This window comes from Bufo bufo, chromosome 1, assembly GCF_905171765.1.
Source record: "Bufo bufo chromosome 1, aBufBuf1.1, whole genome shotgun sequence".
In the NCBI taxonomy this organism is placed as follows: Eukaryota; Metazoa; Chordata; class Amphibia; order Anura; family Bufonidae; genus Bufo; species Bufo bufo.
In genome coordinates, this window is record NC_053389.1 from 625,099,545 (window position 1) to 625,119,764 (window position 20,220).

Here is a 20,220-nt window from a genome sequence, read left to right on the forward strand (position 1 = left end):
GGGTAAAAGTTATAGCGTTTACAAACTATGGTACAAAAATGTGAATTTCCGCTTTTTGAAGCAGCTCTGATTTTCTGAGCACCTGTCATGTTTCCTGAGGTTCTATAATGCCCAGACAGTACAAACACCCCACAAATGACCCCATTTCTGAAAGTACACACACTAAGGTATTCACTGATGGGCATAGTGAGTTCATAGAACTTTTTATTTTTTGTCACAAGTTAGCGGAAAATTATGATTTTTTTTTTTTTTTTTTTTTTTCTTACAAAGTCTCATATTCCACTAACTTGTGACAAAAAATAAAAAGTTCTATGAACTCACTATGCCCATCAGCGAATACCTTGGGGTCTCTTCTTTCCAAAATGGGGTCACTTGTGGGGAAGTTATACTGCCCTGGCATTCTAGGGGCCCAAATGTGTGGTAAGGAGTTTGAAATCAAATTCTGTAAAAAATGACCAGTGAAATCCGAAAGGTGCTCTTTGGAATATGGGCCCCTTTGCCCACCTAGGCTGCAAAAAAGTGTCACACATCTGGTATCTCCGTACTCAGGAGAAGGTGGGGAATGTGTTTTGGGGTGTCATTTTATATATACCCATGCTGGGTGAGAGAAATATCTTGGCAAAAGACAACTTTTCCCATTTTTTTATACAAAGTTGTCATTTGACCAAGATATTTATCTCACCCAGCATGGGTATATGTAAAAAGACACCCCAAAACACATTCCTCAACTTCTCCTGAGTACGGGGATACCAGATGTGTGACACTTTTTTGCAGCCTAGGTGGGCAAAGGGGCCCATATTCCAAAGAGCACCTTTCGGATTTCACTCCTCATTTTTTCCTGAATTTGATTTCAAACTCCTTACCACACATTTGGGCCCCTAGAATACCAGGGCAGTATAACTACCCCACAAGTGACCCCATTTTGGAAAGAAGACACCCCAAGGTATTCCGTGAGGGGCATGGCGAGTTCCTAGAATTTTTTATTTTTTGTCACAAGTTAGTGGAAAATGATGATTTTTTTTTTTATTTTTTTTTTTCATACAAAGTCTCATATTCCACAAACTTGTGACAAAAAATAAAAACTTCCATGAACTCACTATGCCCATCAGCGAATACCTTGGGGTCTCTTCTTTCCAAAATGGGGTCACTTGTGGGGTAGTTATACTGCCCTGGCATTCTAGGGGCCCAAATGTGTGGTAAGTAGGTAAATGACCTGTGAAATCCGAAAGGTGCTCTTTGGAATGTGGGCCCCTTTGCCCACCTAGGCTGCAAAAAAGTGTCACACATCTGGTATCTCTGTATTCAGGAGAAGTTGAGGAATGTGTTTTGGGGTGTCTTTTTACATATACCCATGCTGGGTGAGATAAATATCTTGGTCAAATGCCAACTTTGTATAAAAAAATGGGAAAAGTTGTCTTTTGCCAAGATATTTCTCTCACCCAGCATGGGTATATGTAAAATGACACCCCAAAACACATTCCCCAACTTCTCCCGATTACGGAGATACCAGATGTGTGACACTTTTTTGCAGCCTAGGTGGGCAAAGGGGCCCATATTCAAAAGAGCACCTTTCGGATTTCACAGGTCATTTTTTACAGAATTTGATTTCAAACTCCTTACCACACATTTGGGCCCCTAGAATGCCAGGGCAGTATAACTACCCCACAAGTGACCCCATTTTGGAAAGAAGAGACCCCAAGGTATTCGCTGATGGGCATAGTGAGTTCATGGAACTTTTTATTTTTTGTCACAAGTTAGTGGAATATGAGACTTTGTATGAAAAAAAAAAAAAAAAAAAATCATCATTTTCCACTAACTTGTGACAAAAAATAAAAAATTCTAGGAACTCGCCATGCCCCTCACGGAATACCTTGGGGTGTCTTCTTTCCAAAATGGGGTCACTTGTGGGGTAGTTATACTGCCCTGGCATTTTCCAGGGGCCCTAATGTGTGGTAAGTAGGTAAATGACCTGTGAAATCCTAAAGGTGCTCTTTGGAATATGGGCCCCTTTGCCCACCTAGGCTGCAAAAAAGTGTCACACATGTGGTATCGCCGTATTCAGGAGAAGTTGGGGAATGTGTTTTGGGGTGTCATTTTACATATACCCATGCTGGGTGAGAGAAATATCTTGGCAAAAGACAACTTTTCCCATTTTTTTATACAAAGTTGGCATTTGACCAAGATATTTCTCTCACCCAGCATGGGTATATGTAAAATGACACCCCAAAACACATTCCCCAACTTCTCCTGAGTACGGCGATACCAGATGTGTGACACTTTTTTGCAGCCTAGATGCGCAAAGGTGCCCAAATTCCTTTTAGGAGGGCATTTTTAGACATTTGGATACCAGACTTCTTCTCACGCTTTGGGGCCCCTAGAATGCCAGAGCAGTATAAATACCCCACATGTGACCCCATTTTGGAAAGAAGACACCCCAAGGTATTCAATGAGGGGCATGGCGAGTTCATAGAAATTTTTTTTTTTTGGCACAAGTTAGCGGAAATTGATATTTTTAATTTTTTTCTCACAAAGTCTCCCGTTCCGCTAACTTGGGACAAAAATTTCAATCTTTCATGGACTCAATATGCCCCTCACGGAATACCTGGGGGTGTCTTCTTTCCGAAATGGGGTCACATGTGGGGTATTTATACTGCCCTGGCATTCTAGGGGCCCTAAAGCGTGAGAAGAAGTCTGGAATATAAATGTCTAAAAAATTTTACGCATTTGGATTCCGTGAGGGGTATGGTGAGTTCATGTGAGATTTTATTTTTTGACACAAGTTAGTGGAATATGAGACTTTGTAAGAAAAAAAAAAAAAATTCTGCTAACTTGGGCCAAAAAAATATCTGAATGGAGCCTTACAGAGGGGTGATCAATGACAGGGGGGTGATCAATGACAGGGGGGTGATCAATGACAGGGGGGGTGATCAATGACAGGGGGGTTGATCAATGACAGGGGGGTGATCAGGGAGTCTATATGGGGTGATCACCACAGTCATTGATCACGCCCCTGTAAGGCTTCATTCAGACGTCCGGATGCGTTTTGCGGATCCGATCCATCTATCAGTGCATCCGTAAAAATCATGCGGACATCTGAATGGAGCTTTACAGGGGGGTAATCAATGACAGGGGGGTGATCAGGGAGTCTATATGGGGTGATCACCACAGTCATTGATCACTCCCCTGTAAGGCTTCATTCAGACGTCCGGATGCGTTTTGCGGATCCGATCCATCTATCAGTGGATCCGTAAAAATCATGCGGACATCTGAATGGAGCTTTACAGGGGGGTGATCAATGACAGGGGGGTGATCAGGGAGTCTATATGGGGTGATCACCACAGTCATTGATCATGCCCCTGTAAGGCTTCATTCAGACGTCCGGATGCGTTTTGCGGATCGGATCCATCTATCAGTGCATCCGTAAAAATCATGCGGACATCTGAATGGAGCTTTACAGGGGGGTGATCAATGACAGGGGGGTGATCAGGGAGTCTATATGGGGTGATCACCACAGTCATTGATCACGCCCCTGTAAGGCTTCATTCAGACGTCCGGATGCGTTTTGCGGATCGGATCCATCTATCAGTGCATCCGTAAAAATCATGCGGACATCTGAATGGAGCTTTACAGGGGGGTGATCAGGGAGTCTATATGGGGTGATCACCACAGTCATTGATCACGCCCCTGTAAGGCTTCATTCAGACGTCCGGATGCGTTTTGCGGATCGGATCCATCTATCAGTGCATCCGTAAAAATCATGCGGACATCTGAATGGAGCTTTACAGGGGGTTGATCAATGACAGGGGTGTAATCAATGACAGGGGGGGTGATCAGGGAGTCTATATGGGGTGATAACCACAGTCATTGATCACGCCCCTGTAAGGCTTCATTCAGACGTCCGGATGCGTTTTGCGGATCCGATCCATCTATCAGTGGATCCGTAAAAATCATGCGGACATCTGAATGGAGCTTTACAGGGGGGTAATCAATGACAGGGGGGTGATCAATGACAGGGGGGTGATCAGGGAGTCTATATGGGGTGATCAGGGGTGATCAGGGGCTAATAAGGGGTTAATAAGTGACGGGGGGGGGGTGTAGTGTAGTGTAGTGGTGCTTGGTGGGACTTTACTGAGCTACCTGTGTCCTCTGGTGGTCGATCCAAACAAAGGGGACCACCAGAGGACCAGGTAGCAGGTATATTAGACGCTGTTATCAAAACAGCGTCTAATATACCTGTTAGGGGTTAAAAAAAACACATCTCCAGCCTGCCAGCGAACGATCGCCGCTGGCAGGCTGGAGATCAACTCTCTTACCTTCCGTTCCTGTGAGCGCGCGCGCCTGTGTGCGCGCGTTCACAGGAAATTTCGCCCATCGCGAGATGACGCATATATGCGTGACTCTGCGCAGGGCTGCCACCTCCGGAACGCGATCCTGCGTTAGGCGGTCCGGAGGTGGTTAAATCTATCCCTAAAAGGGTATATAAGATTCAAGGTGCAAATAGGGTTATTCTCAATAACTTCACACACGCGCTACTGTTCAATTCCAAGTCTAATTCTGTGTGTAAACGTATACCTGTCACCCAGCGCCTAAAAAATAGGCCTCAAATTTATATTCATCCAAATCTGTCATTATTGCTTTAGCTGGTCAAGTTATTTAGTGTCCGTCAAAGCACAGTTTTTGTTCTGGGTTGAAATACAATTCCCAATTTTGCAATTCTCTAAATTAGTAGTTTCTGCTGTATCAGGCCTATTTTAAATCTATCCCTAAAAGGGTATATAAGATTCAAGGTGCAGATAGGGTTATTCTCAATAACTTCACACACACGCTACTGTTCAATTCCAAGTCTAATTCTGTGTGTAAACGTATACCTGTCACCCAGCGCCTAAAAAATAGGCCTCACATTTATATTCATCCAAATCTGTCATTATTGCTTTAGCTGGTCAAGTTATTTAGTGTCCGTCAAAGCACAGTTTTTGTTCTGGGTTGAAATACAATTCCCAATTTTGCAATTCTCTAAATTAGTGGTTTCTGCTGTATCAGGCCTACTTTAAATCTATCCCTAAAAGGGTATATAAGATTCAAGGTGCAGATAGGGTTATTCTCAATATCTTCACACACACGCTACTGTTCAATTCCAAGCCTAATTCTGTGTGTAAACGTATACCTGTCACCCAGCGCCTAAAAAATAGGCCTCACATTTATATTCATCCAAATCTGTCATTATTGCTTTAGCTGGTCAAGTTATTTAGTGTCCGTCAAAGCACAGTTTTTGTTCTGGGTTGAAATACATTTCCCAATTTTGCAATTCTCTAAATTAGTGGTTTCTGCTGTATCAGGCCTACTTTAAATCTATCCCTAAAAGGGTATATAAGATTCAAGGTGCAGATAGGGTTATTCTCAATAACTTCACACACGCGCTACTGTTCAATTCTAAGTCTAATTCTGTGTGTAAACGTATACCTGTCACCCAGCGCCTAAAAAATAGGCCTCAAATTTATATTCATCCAAATCTGTCATTATTGCTTTAGCTGGTCAAGTTATTTAGTGTCCGTCAAAGCACAGTTTTTTTTCTGGGTTGAAATACAATTCCCAATTTTACAATTCTCTAAATTAGTGGTTTCTGCTGTATGAGGCCTACTTTAAATCTATCCCTAAAGGGGTATATAAGATTCAAGGTGCAGATAGGGTTATTCTCAATAACTTCACACACACGCTACTGTTCAATTCCAAGTCTAATTCTGTGTGTAAACATATACCTGTCACCCAGTGCCTAAAAAATAGGCCTCAAATTTATATTCATCCAAATCTGTCATTATTGCTTTAGCTGGTCAAGTTATTTAGTGTCCGTCAAAGCACAGTTTTTGTTCTGGGTTGAAATACAATTCCCAATTTTGCAATTCTCTAAATTAGTGGTTTCTGCTGTATCAGGCCTATTTTAAATCTATCCCTAAAAGGGTATATAAGATTCAAGGTGCAGATAGGGTTATTCTCAATAACTTCACACACACGCTACTGTTCAATTCCAAGTCTAATTCTGTGTGTAAACGTATACCTGTCACCCAGCGCCTAAAAAATAGGCCTCACATTTATATTCATCCAAATCTGTCATTATTGCTTTAGCTGGTCAAGTTATTTAGTGTCCGTCAAAGCACAGTTTTTGTTCTGGGTTGAAATACAATTCTCAATTTTGCAATTCTCTAAATTAGTGGTTTCTGCTGTATCAGGCCTACTTTAAATCTATCCATAAAAGGGTATATAAGATTCAAGGTGCAGATAGGGTTATTCTCAATAACTTCACACACACGCTACTGTTCAATTCCAAGTCTAATTCTGTGTGTAAACATATACCTGTCACCCAGTGCCTAAAAAATAGGCCTCAAATTTATATTCATCCAAATCTGTCATTATTGCTTTAGCTGGTCAAGTTATTTAGTGTCCGTCAAAGCACAGTTTTTGTTCTGGGTTGAAATACAATTCCCAATTTTGCAATTCTCTAAATTAGTGGTTTCTGCTGTATCAGGCCTATTTTAAATCTATCCCTAAAAGGGTATATAAGATTCAAGGTGCAGATAGGGTTATTCTCAATAACTTCACACACACGCTACTGTTCAATTCCAAGTCTAATTCTGTGTGTAAACGTATACCTGTCACCCAGCGCCTAAAAAATAGGCCTCACATTTATATTCATCCAAATCTGTCATTATTGCTTTAGCTGGTCAAGTTATTTAGTGTCCGTCAAAGCACAGTTTTTGTTCTGGGTTGAAATACAATTCCCAATTTTGCAATTCTCTAAATTAGTGGTTTCTGCTGTATCAGGCCTATTTTAAATCTATCCCTAAAAGGGTATATAAGATTCAAGGTGCAGATAGGGTTATTCTCAATAACTTCACACACACGCTACTGTTCAATTCCAAGTCTAATTCTGTGTGTAAACGTATACCTGTCACCCAGCGCCTAAAAAATAGGCCTCACATTTATATTCATCCAAATCTGTCATTATTGCTTTAGCTGGTCAAGTTATTTAGTGTCCGTCAAAGCACAGTTTTTGTTCTGGGTTGAAATACAATTCTCAATTTTGCAATTCTCTAAATTAGTGGTTTCTGCTGTATCAGGCCTACTTTAAATCTATCCATAAAAGGGTATATAAGATTCAAGGTGCAGATAGGGTTATTCTCAATAACTTCACACACATGCTACTGTTCAATTGCAAGTCTAATTCTGTGTGTAAATGTATACCTGTCACCCAGCGCCTAAAAAATAGGCCTCAAATTTATATTCATCCAAATTTGTCATTATTGCTTTAGCTGGTCAAGTTATTTAGTGTCCGTCAAAGCACAGTTTTTGTTCTGGAATGAAATACAATTCCCAATTTTGCAATTCTCTAAATTAGTGGTTTCTGCTGTATCAGGCCTACTTTAAATCTATCCCTAAAAGGGTATATTAGATTCAAGGTGCTGATAGGGTAATTCTCAATAACTTCACACACACGCTACTGTGCAGATCCAAGTCTAATTCTGTCCGTAAACGTATACCTGTCACCCAGCGCCTAAATAATAGGCCTTAAATTTATATTCAGCTAAATCTGTCATTACTAGTGTGCCTGTATTAGTGTAATACGGTACCTAAATAGATAGCCAGATAGTGTTAGGTGTCTGTAAAAAAAGGCCTGAATTTGAATTCAATACATTGGGCCAAATAATATTTTTCTTATTGTGGTGAACGGTAACAATGAGGAAAACATCTAGTAAGGGACGCGGACATGGTCGTGGTGGTGTTAGCGGACCCTCTGGTGCTGGGAGAGGACGTGGCCGTTCTGCCACAGCCAAACGTCCTAGTGTACCAACTACCTCAGGTCCCAGTAGCCGCCAGAATTTACAGCCATATTTGGTGGGGCCCAATGCCGTTCTAAGGATGGTAAGGCCTGAGCAGGTACAGACATTAGTCAATTGGGTGGCCGACAGTGGATCCAGCACGTTCACATTATCTCCCACCCAGTCTTCTGCAGAAAGCGCACAGATGGCGCATGAAAACCAAGCCCATCAGTCTGTCACATCACCCCCATGCATATCAGGGAAACTGCCTGAGCCTCAAGTTATGCAGCAGTCTCTTATGCTGTTTGAAGACTCTGCTGACAGGGTTTCCCAAGGGCATCTACCTAGATCTTCCCCAGCGGTGGAAGACATAGAATGCACTAACACACAACCACTTATGTTTCCTGATGATGAGGACATGGGAATACCACCTCAGCACGTTTCTGATAATGACGAAACACAGGTTCCAACTGCTGCGTCTTTCTGCAGTGTGCAGACTGAATCGGAGGTCAGGGATGAAGACGATGCAGGGGACGATGAGGTCCTAGACCCCACATGGAATGAAGGTCGTGCCACTGACTTTCACAGTTCGGAGGAAGAGGCAGTGGTGAGACCGAGCCAACAGCGTAGCAAAAGACAAAGAGGGAGCAGTGGGCAAAAGCAGAACACCCGCCGTCAAGAGACTCCGCCTGCTACTGACCGCCGCCATCTGGGACCGAGCACCCCAAAGGCAGCTTCAAGGAGTTCCCTGGCATGGCACTTCTTCAAACGATGTGCTGACGACAAGACCCGAGTGGTTTTCACGCTGTCCCATCAGAGCCTGAAGCGAGGCATTAACGTTCTGAACCTTGGCACAACCTGCATGACCAGGCACCTGCATACAAAGCATGAACTGCAGTGGAGTAAACACCTTAAAAACAATGAAGTCCCCCTGCTACCTCTTCTGCTGCTGCCGCCTCGACATCTTCTGCTGCTGCCGCCGCCTCGGCCTCTTCCTCCGCCTCTGGAGGAATGTTGGCACCTGCCGCCCAGCAAACATGGGATGTACCACCAACACCACCACCTGCGTCACCAAGCATCTCAACCATGTCACACGGCAGCGTTCAGCTCTCCATCTCACAAACATTTGAGAGAAAGCGTAAATTCCCACCTAGCCACCCTCGATTCCTGGCCCTGAATGCCAGCATTTCTAAACTACTGGCCTATTAAATGCTGTCATTTAGGCTGGTGGACACAGACAGCTTCAAACAACTCATGTCGCTTGCTGTCCCACAGTATGTTGTTCCCAGCCGCCACTACTTCTCCAAGAGAGCCGTGCCTTCCCTGCACAACCAAGTATCCGATAAAATCAAGTGTGCACTGCGCAACGCCATCTGTGGCAAGGTCCACCTAACCACAGATACGTGGACCAGTAAGCACGGCCAGGGACGCTATATCTCCCTAACTGCACACTGGGTAAATGTAGTGGCGGCTGGGCCCCAGGCGGAGAGCTGTTTGGCGCACGTCCTTCCGCCGCCAAGGATCGCAGGGCAACATTCTTTGCCTCCTGTCTCCTCCTCCTCCTACTCAGCTTCCTCCTCCTCTTCTTCCACCTGCTCATCCAGTCAGCCACACACCTTCACCACCAACTTCAGCACAGCCCGGGGTAAACGTCAGCAGGCCATTCTGAAACTCATATGTTTGGGGGACAGGCCCCACACCGCACAGGAGTTGTGGCGGGGTATAGAACAACAGACCGACGAGTGGTTGCTGCCGGTGAGCCTCAAGCCCGGCCTGGTGGTGTGCGATAATGGGCGAAATCACATTGCAGCTTTGGGACTAGCCGATTTGACGCACATCCCTTGCCTGGCGCATGTGCTGAATTTGGTGGTGCACAAGTTCATTCGCAACTACCCCGACATGTCAGAGCTGCTGCATAAAGTGCGGGCCGTCTGTTCGCGCTTCCGGCGTTCACACCCTGCCGCTGCTCGCCTGTCTGCGCTACAGCGTAACTTCGGCATTCCCGCTCACCGCCTCATATGCGACGTGCCCACCAGGTGGAACTCCACCTTGCACATGCTGGACAGACTGTGCGAGCAGCAGCAGGCCATAGTGGAGTTTCAGCTGCAGCACGCACGGGTCAGTCGCACTGCGGAACAGCACCACTTCACCACAAATGACTGGGCCTCCATGCGAGACCTGTGTGCCCTGTTGCGCTGTTTCGAGTATTCCACCAACATGGCCAGTGGCGATGATGCCGTTATCAGTGTTACAATACAACTTCTATGCCTCCTTGAGAAAACACTTAGGGCGACGATGGAAGAGGAGGTGGCCCAGGAGGAGGAGGAAGAGGGGTCATTTTTAGCACTTTCAGGCCAGTCTCTTCGAAGTGACTCAGAGGGAGGTTTTTTGCAACAGCAGAGGCCAGGTACAAATGTGGCCAGACAGGGCCCACTACTGGAGGACGAGGAGGACGAGGATGAGGAGGAGGTGGAGGAGAATGAGGATGAAGCATGTTTATAGCGGGGTGGCACCCAACGCAGCTCGGGCCCATCACTGGTGCGTGGCTGGGGGGAAATGCAGGACGATGACGATACGCCTCCCACAGAGGACAGCTTGTCCTTACCTCTGGGCAGCCTGGCATACATGAGCGACTACATGCTGCAGTGCCTGCGCAACGACAGCAGAGTTGCCCACATTTTAACGTGTGCGGACTACTGGGTTGCCACCCTGCTGGATCAACCGTACAAAGACAATGTGCCCACCTTACTTCCTGCACTGGAGCGTGATAGGAAGATGGGCGAGTACAAGCGCACGTTGGTAGACGCGCTACTGAGAGCATTCCCAAATGTCACAGGGGAACAAGTGGAAGCCCAAGGCGAAGGCAGAGGAGGAGCAAGAGGTCGCCAACGCAGCTGTGTCACGGCCAGCTCCTCTGAGGGCAGGGTTAGCATGGCAGAGATGTGAAAAAGTTTTGTCACCACGCCACAGCTAACTGCACCACCACCTGATACGGAACGTGTTAGCAGGAGGCAACATTTCACTAACATGGTGGAACAGTACCTGTGCACACCCCTCCACGTACTGACTGATGGTTCGGCCCCATTCAACTTCTGGGTCTCCAAATTGTCCACGTGGCCAGAGCTAGCCTTTTATGCCTTGGAGGTGCTGGCCTGCCCGGCGGCCAGCGTTTTGTCTGAACGTGTATTCAGCACGGCAGGGGGCGTCATTACAGACAAACGCAGCCGCCTGTCTACAGCCAATGTGGACAAGCTGACGTTCATAAAAATGAACCAGGCATGGATCCCACAGGACCTGTCCATCCCTTGTGCAGATTAGACATTAACTACCTCCCCTTAACCATATATTATTGTACTCCAGGGCACTTCCTCATTCAATCCTATTTTTATTTTCATTTTACCATTATATTGCGGGGCAACCCAAAGTTGAATGAACCTCTCCTCTGTCAGGATGCCGGGGCCTAAAAATATCTGATAGTGGCCTGTTCCAGTGGTGGGTGACATGAAGCCTGATTCTCTGCTATGACATGAAGACTGATTCTCTGCTGACATGAAGCCAGATTCTCTGCTATGGGACCTTTCTCCTCTGCCTGGGTGCCTGGGCCTAAATATGTGACAGTGGCCTGTTCCAGTGGTGGGTGACATGAAGCCTGATTCTCTGCTATGACATGAAGACTGATTCTCTGCTGACATGAAGCCTGAATCTCTGTTATGGGACCTCTCTCCTCTGTCTGGGTGCCGGGGCCTAAAAATATCTGACAGTGGCCTGTTCCAGTGGTGGGTGACATGAAGCCTGATTCTCTGCTATGTCATGAAGACTGATTCTCTGCTGACATGAAGCCTGAATCTCTGTTATGGGACCTCTCTCCTCTGTCTGGGTGCCGGGGCCTAAAAATATCTGACAGTGGCCTGTTCCAGTGGTGGGTGACATGAAGCCTGATTCTCTGCTATGACATGAAGACTGATTCTCTGCTGACATGAAGCCTGAATCTCTGTTATGGGACCTCTCTCCTCTGTCTGGGTGCCGGGGCCTAAAAATATCTGACAGTGGCCGGTTCCAGTGGTGGGTGACATGAAGCCTGATTCTCTGCTATGACATGAAGCCTGATTCTCTGCTGACATGAAGCCTGAATCTCTGTTATGGGACCTCTCTCCTCTGTCTGGGTGCCGGGGCCTAAAAATATCTGACAGTGGCCTGTTCCAGTGGTGGGTGACATGAAGCCTGATTCTCTGCTATGACATGAAGCCTGATTCTCTGCTGACATGAAGCCTGAATCTCTGTTATGGGACCTCTCTCCTCTGTCTGGGTGCCGGGGCCTAAAAATATCTGACAGTGGCCTGTTCCAGTGGTGGGTGACATGAAGCCTGATTCTCTGCAATGACATGAAGACTGATTCTCTGCTGACATGAAGCCAGATTCTCTGCTATGGGACCTCTCTCCTCTGCCTGGGTGCCTGGGCCTAAATATGTGACAATGGACTGTTCCAGTGGTGGGTGATGTGAAGCATGATTCTCTGCTATGACATGAAGACTGATTCTCTGCTGACATGAAGCCTGATTCTCTGCTATGGGACCTCTCTCCAATTGATATTGGTTAATTTTTATTTATTTTATTTTTATTTTTATTAATTTCCCTATCCACATTTGTTTGCAGGGGATTTCACTACATTTTGCTGCCTTTTGCAGCCCTCTAGCCCTTTCCTGGGCTGTTTTACAGCTTTTTTAGTGCCGAAAAGTTCGGGTCCCCATTGACTTCAATGGGGTTCGCGTTCGGGACGAAGTTCGGGTCGGGTTCGGATCCCGAACCCGAACATTTCCGGGAACTTCGGCCGAACTTCTCGAACCCGAACATCCAGGTGTTCGCTCAACTCTAGTGGTGATCCTTGGATTCTTTTTCACCTGTCTAACTATCTTCCTGGCCAGCACAGGTGTCACTTTTGGCTTCCGACCACGTCCTCTGAGATTTTCCACAGTGAGGAACATCCTGTATTTTTTGCTCAAATGCAAATAGCAGCTGAGAATTATTTTTTTTTCCACAATAATGCCTCTTGTACATCATCTTATTATCTTTTGGGAGACACCTATGTCATTTCCCGTCAAAAAATTTATTTCTGGTTGAATAAAAGTAACTTTAAGTCAAAATTTGCCAGGGGTATGAATAATTATGGGCAGCACTGTATATATCTCTCTAAACAGTCGAGAAGGAAATTGTGGTGGCATTACATACCATATACCATATATCTCCGAAGCTCTATGTAAGTCCTCTTTCACACAAGCGTTACGGGTTCTCTCAGGGTCTGTTCAGGGTAAAAACTGATGGTTTTGCATGCAAGTTTAGTCAGTTTTGTCTGCGATTGAATTCAGTGTTTCAGTTTTTCCGCCTGGGTGCAATCAGTTTTTGATGCGTTTTTCACACCCGTGAAAAAAAAAATATCTACATCTCCTAACAACCATCAGTGAAAAATGAATTGCATCACTTTCAAATTCTCGAATTATGAATACTTGAAGTACCTTAGTTCACTTAGGTTCTTTTCAAGTTTCTTCCATTTTTTCCCAGTCTCTTCCATGGTTAAGTCAACCTTTCACTGAATAGCTTTAAAATAAATTGTATTATTTGTATAGATAGCAAAAATCAAAGATTCAGTCTTTGGTCAAAGATGATTTATTACTTGTATTGCCATTGAATACAAATAATTTTACAGCTCTACCAGCTTTTTACACAGCATGACTACACTACTATAGTCATGGACAAAATATATATATTTTCTTAAAGGGGTTTTCTGGGATTTTAATATTGATGACCTACCTCAGGATAGGTCATCAATATCAGATTGGTGGGCATCCGACACCAGCACCCCCTCCGATCAGCTAATTGAAGAGAAGGCTTGAATGGGAACGAGCTGTCAAATTGAAGTGAATGGGATGGCTTGTAATTACACCTGCTCACCGCTGTGATGTCGACAGTGAGCAGATAAACAATTAAGGGAAGGCAACGCTCACACGGAGCACAGCCTTTTCTTCAAACAGCTGATCAGCAGGAGTGCCGGGTGTCGGACCCCCGCTGATCTGGTAATAATGACCCATCCTGAGGATAGGTCATCATTATTAAAATGCCAGAAAACCCCTTTAATATATATATATTTTTTTTTTCGAGCCACCTTGCAACACAAGAAAATTACAATGGTTGTGTCAATGATGGAATTACAAAAAAAACACCACAGGAAATAGGAGTGGTTTCATTTAATTATGTAGCAGTAGGCCAAAATGAATTAAAACAATCCTCCAGATCACAATAAATATTTCACAGTAGACACATAATGCATACTTAGTACCTGGTGCAATCCTTTATATTCTTTCTGATGTGGTTCCTCTGATTTAGAGCCCCTCTCCATTTCTGTAGAATGGCCACCAGGTTCTCAAACTAGTCTATGGACAATGTGCATCGGTAGTCTTGGACACTTTAACCTTCTCTTGACTGGTCCATCAACTGTGCCTACTGAGCTTTTTTCCTGAATATTGATATGACCAAAAGTACTGTACTTTACATAATTCTGATTGAAATTCCCTATTTAATAATTGTAACAGTTTTATTTTTTTATTTTATTTTATTTTTAATTTTTTTGCTGAAAATTTTACCTTAGGGATGCATGTAAGGTTTGTTGCATGGGGAAATGTGCACAGTAGATGAAGGGTCCTGGGTAATAAGAAGTTAAATATTTAGAATGTGGAAACAAACAATCCATAATTGATAAGCTGTTTATTTAGTCTCAATACTGCAAACATTCAATCAGCCTCCTGTAATAGGTTTTCATTAGTTATGCGGGTGGCTAGGCCTGAAGTCATTATTCTGAAATAATAATAATGAAATAAAAGATTATTTGTTTCTAACATGTATCCCCTAGTAAGTAATTTGTGCCTGTGACGTATAAAAAGGTCTAAGATACTGGCAATTAGAGAATGTATGTAAGAGGAAAAGCAATTAAGGAATTATGATAATGCTTAAATTTACTGTAGTGATACAGTATATTAAACTGGGTAGAAGTGTGGTCACCTGAGCAAAAGTAAGGACCAGGCAATGACAATGTGCTATCTTGGCAACTCCAACTAGACAAGGTGATCAGCGACAATGGCAGGAACATTGTTTTTGTGCTGAAATTTGTGGAAATAACACATGCTTCCTACATTGTGCATGTAATAAATTTAGTAGTGCAATTTTATTTTTAAAAGTGCAATGACTTGCAGAGGGTCATGTCTAGGAGACTTTCCTCGCATTTCAGCAATTCATATTTGGCAAGGAACTCCCTCCTGGACATACTTTCTGCCATTGAACTGCTTGATCTGCAACTTTCCAACTTTCTAGAATTCCACCTTGCATATGCTAAAGTAACTGTATAGTGGCCTGGAGTTATAAATTTCTTACTTTATTTCACTTGCACAGTTTAATACTGTGTAACTGCATTTTATATGTTGCGATATATATCCTGTTCATTTGCACTGTATTTGCGAGGCTCTTTAGAAAGGGATAATAAATACTGAGAGACATTTGGGACTTTGAATGAGAAGCTGGTAGATTTCCACAGCTACCATAAGGTTTAAAGACACGCATGTTTTGGAGGGAAAAAGCCAGACTTGTTTACCAGCAAAACGAGACAGACTGACCCTTTGAATGTCTGGTTAAGCTATGTAGTTATATCTAGAAACTTGTTTTTATCTGGAAAAACTGCTGTGTCATTGCCATTGAGTATCATTAAACTCTAATGTAAATCTATGACAGTCGGGAGTTGTAATGATGTATCTGTTTTCGCTTAGTTTCTCCATTCCACCCCTTCCACTAGAAGGCTCTAGTTCAGCTAAAAACTGTATATGAGGAGAACAGTCAGAGCCCCTAGCGTGCTGCAGAAGAGGAGAGTCTGCCATACTATTGAGTGACCAGTAGGGTTGAGCGAACCCAAACTGTAAAGTTCGGGTTCGCACCGAACTTTAGGATTTTTGGAACCCGAACATTTCAGTAATTCTTGGCGCTTTTTGGAAAGGCTGCAGGGCAGCCAATCAACAAGCGTTTAACTCTGTGCCCTTAGAAGCCATCACAGCCATGCCTACTAATGGCTTGACTGTGATTGGCCAGTGTAGCATGTGACCCAGCCTCTATATAAGCTGGAGTCACGTAGCGCTGCACGTCACTCTGCTGTGCTTAGTGTAGGGAGAGGATGCTGCTGGTGATTTCAGGGAGAGAATAGGAGAGAGTCTTTGCTCAAAACTTTAATCTAACTCAGTGATCTACATACATTGTGTTGTGTGGGTGCAGGGCACAATTTTTTCTATCCTGCCCTGAGCCCAGTGACCGAAAAAAAATAACCTTTATAAGTCAGTTAGGTGGGTGGCGGCAGCAGCCATTTTATGCAAGCTCAGTGCACCAGCACTGCATCTGAGCTTTTGGGACATTGAAAATCACAATTTTTGGGCAATTTACAATATCTAGTGCATTTGTAGGCTTAGTCAGTGTGCAATTTAAGCTAGAAATACAGCCATAATTTTCAGGGTTTTTAAAAACACACTTTTTTGCCAAAAAACACTATTTTCCAGATCTACAAGTGTTAAATTCAAGTTTAATATATATAGCTTTCATATTCTGTTACAAAAAAAACAATTTTTGGCAATATACAACATCTGGATTAGTCAGTGTGCAATTTAAGCTAGAAATACACCCATCATTTTCTGGGTTTTTAAAAACACACTTTTTTGCCAGATTCCACAATTTTTCTGGTCTTGCAGCATCAGCACGTGTGAAATTCCAGGGGTATATACTGCGCCCATATTCAGTTATTAAACAAACACCCGTTTGGGCAAAAAAAAATTATTTGGCAGCCTTTGCTGCATATGTCATTGTGAGATACAGCCTTTACATAGTGTGGTTCTATTCAAATATTTGAAATACCGCCATTTGGTGCACAAATCTTTAATTGAGGCCTAGTGTGGGTCAGGCCGTGTGAGATATACCCTGTATATGCAGGGCTTATATTCTTCTATTTTTAAAAAAACACCCTTTTTGGGGCAAAATACACAATTTTTGAGGCCTTGCAGTATCAGCACGTTTGAAATTCCAGGGTTATATACTGCTGCCATCTTCAGTTATTAAACAAACACCCGTTTGGGCAAAAAAAAGTTTATTTGGCAGCCTTTGCTGCATATGTCATTGTGAGATACAGCCTTTACATAGTGTGGTTCTATTCAGATATTTGAAATACCGCCATTTGGTGCACAAATCTTTAATTGAGGCCTAGTCTGGTTCAGGCCATGTGAGATACACCCTTTAAATACAGGGGTTTGATTCAGGTATTTGAAATACAGCCATTTTGGGCAAAGAAATTTAATTGAGGCCTAGTCTGGTTCAGGCCGTGTGAGATACACCCTTTAAATACAGGGGTTTGATTCAGGTATTTGAAATACAGCCATTTTGGTCAAACAAATTTAATTGAGGCCTAGTCTGGTTCAGGCTGTGTAAGATACAACCTTTAAATACAGGGGTTTGATTCAGGTATTTTAAATACAGCCATTTTGGGCAAACAAATTTAATTGAGGCCTAGTCTGGTTCAGGCCGTGTGAGATACACCCTTTAAATACAGCGGTTTGATTCAGGTATTTAAAATACAGACATTTTGGGCAAACAAATTTAATTGAGGCCTTGTCTGGTTCAGGCCGTGTGAGATACACCCTGTACATACTGTCGTTCTATTCTACCATTAATTAAACACCCATTTAGGGCAAGATCCTAAATTCGAGAAATATGAGGAGAGCGTCAAATAAGGGACATGGCCCAGGTCGTGGTGCTGCTTGTGGAGCTCCTGTTGCAGGGAGAGGACGTGGTCGATCTGTGCCAGCTACACGCACAAGTGAAAACCCTTCCTCAGATGCATGTAGGCGACAGAACCTGCAGCGGTATTTGGTCGGGCCTAATGCGGCTCTACGAATGGTGAGGCCTGAACAAGTACAGGCGATAGTAGATTGGGTTGCTGACAGTAGATCCAGTTCCTTCACATTGTCTCCCACCCAGTCTCCTGCTGAAAGACCACAGTTGGCACCTGCAGCCGATGTCCATCAGTCTTTCACCTCACCCCCTTGCAAATCAGCCAAGCAGTCTGAGCCCCAAGTCATGCAGCAGTCTCTTCTGCTTTTTGATGACTCTGTTAGCAGGGTTTCCCAGGGCCATCCACCTAGCCTTGCCCCAGAAGCCCAACCACTTATTTTTCAAGATGAGTACATGGGAGGACCATCGCAGCACGTCTCGGATGATGACATAACACAGGTGCCAACTTCTGGGGCTTTCAAAAGTGTGCAGACCGACAAGGAAGGCAGGGGTGAAGACTGGGTGGAAGATGATGTGGAGGACGATGAGGTCCTCGACCCCACATGGAATCAAGGTCATGCGAGTGACCTATGTAGTTCGGAGGAAGAGGCGGTGGTCGCACAGAGACACAAGCACAGCAGAAGAGGGAGCAGGGAGCAAAAGCGGAGCGGCCGTCCTCTAGACAGTAGAGTCTCATCCACCTCTGGAGTGACACTGCCACCTGCCACCCCGCAAACAGAGGATCTTCCAGCAACACCACCACCTGGGTCACCAAGCATCTCCACAATGTCCCACGCAACGTTCAGCTCTCCATCTCCCAAACGCTGAAGAGGAAGTACCCCCCTACCCACCCACTATCACTAGCCCTGAATGCCAGCATTTCAAAATTACTGGCCTTTGAAATGCTGTCATTCCGTCTGGTGGAGACGGATAGTTTTAAAGGCCTTATGGCGGTGGCTTTCCCACAGTACGTCGTTCCCAGCCACCACTACTTTTCCAGGCGAGCCATCCCTTCCCTGCACAACCAAGTAGGGGACAAAATCAGGTGTGCACTGCGCAACGCCATCTGTGGTAAGGTGCACCTCACTACGGATATGTGGACCAGTAAGCACGGTCAGGGATGTTATATCTCCATAACAGCACACTGGGTAAATGCAGTGACGGCTGGGCCTGAGGCGGCTAGCAGTTTTGCGCATGTCCTTCCACCACCGAGAATTGCAGGGCACTTCAGTTTGCCTCCTGTTGCTTCCTCCTCCTACTCCGCTTCCTCATCCTCTACCGGCTCCTCATCCGGTCAACGTAACACCTTCACCACCAACTTCAGCACAGCCAGGGGTAAACGACAGCAGGCAGTTTTAAAACTTATCTGTTTGGGGGACAAACCCCACACCGCGCAGGAGCTGTGTACGGGCCTTGAACAACAGACCGATGAGTGGTTTGTGCCAGCCAACCTCAAGCCCGGCCTGGGTGGTGTGCGATAATGGGCGAAATCTCATAGCAGCTCTGGGACTAGCCGGTTTGACGCACATCCCTTGCCTGGTGCATGTGCTGAATTTGGTGGTGCAGAGATTCCTTAAAAATTACCCCGATATGTCAGAGCTACTGCATAAAGTGCAGGCCGTCTTTCAGCGTTCTCACCCTGCTGCTGCTCGCCTGTCAGCGCTGCAGCGTAACTTCGGCCTTCCCGCTCACCGCCTAATATGCGACGTGCCCACAAGGTGGAACTCCACCTTGCACATGCTGGCCAGACTGTGCGAGCAGCAGCAGGCGATAGTGGAGTTTCAGTTGCAGCACGCACGGGTGAGTCGCTCAGCGCAACAGCACCACTTCACCACCAATGACTGGTTGACATCATTTATTTGACCCTTCTGATCTGTCAGAAGGAAAAAAATATGAGACGCACAACGGATCCTGTCTATGTAGCAGCTCTAAGACCTGTATGACATGGTCTCTATTTCGCATCTGAATTGGCTAATGATTTAGTAGCCAAAAGCAGGAGTGGGTAAAAAACACAGAAGACATGCAAATATTCCATTCACGTGCTATCTCTATTTTGTATCCACTCCTGTTTCTTTTTGGCCTTAGAAATACTTATAGATTGCTGACAGACTGAAGGCGGATGCTCAACAGACAGGATTCATTTTTGGGGGGTTATTGTTCTGACGGTTCAGAGGAAGGGCATAATAATAAGTGACGTCAACATAAACTTACTGCTGACACCCTCTCCACTCTGTCGGGGGGCTCTACTTGTATAAGCGTTTAATAGAACAGGTTCTGTAAACATCTATGTGGAATCAGCTGACGACGGTATAAAAGGAGTGCGCTTCTTCTTGAAGCTAACATCGACCTGTAAGGCTGAGAGAGTTGGTCAGTTTTTGCCCCGCAACTGCCCAAATAAGTGAAGTGTGCAGTGATTCTAAGAGCGACGCCTGTCATCTGCGTGTCATACTGACTCACAATATTGTTTCACTACCATAGCAGACTCCCTATGCGTGTTACTGCAAGGCACAGTGTTCTAATACACTATACAGGCTCTCTGCAGGTAGAAAATTGCTTTTTTTTTTAC

The 20,220-nt window shown here is 44.6% G+C and overlaps 1 pseudogene; it reads right to left on the reverse strand.

The window, feature by feature from the left end:
* LOC120985721 overlaps positions 1 to 20,220 on the reverse strand; it is a 193,879-nt pseudogene that overhangs the window by 61,991 nt on the left and 111,668 nt on the right.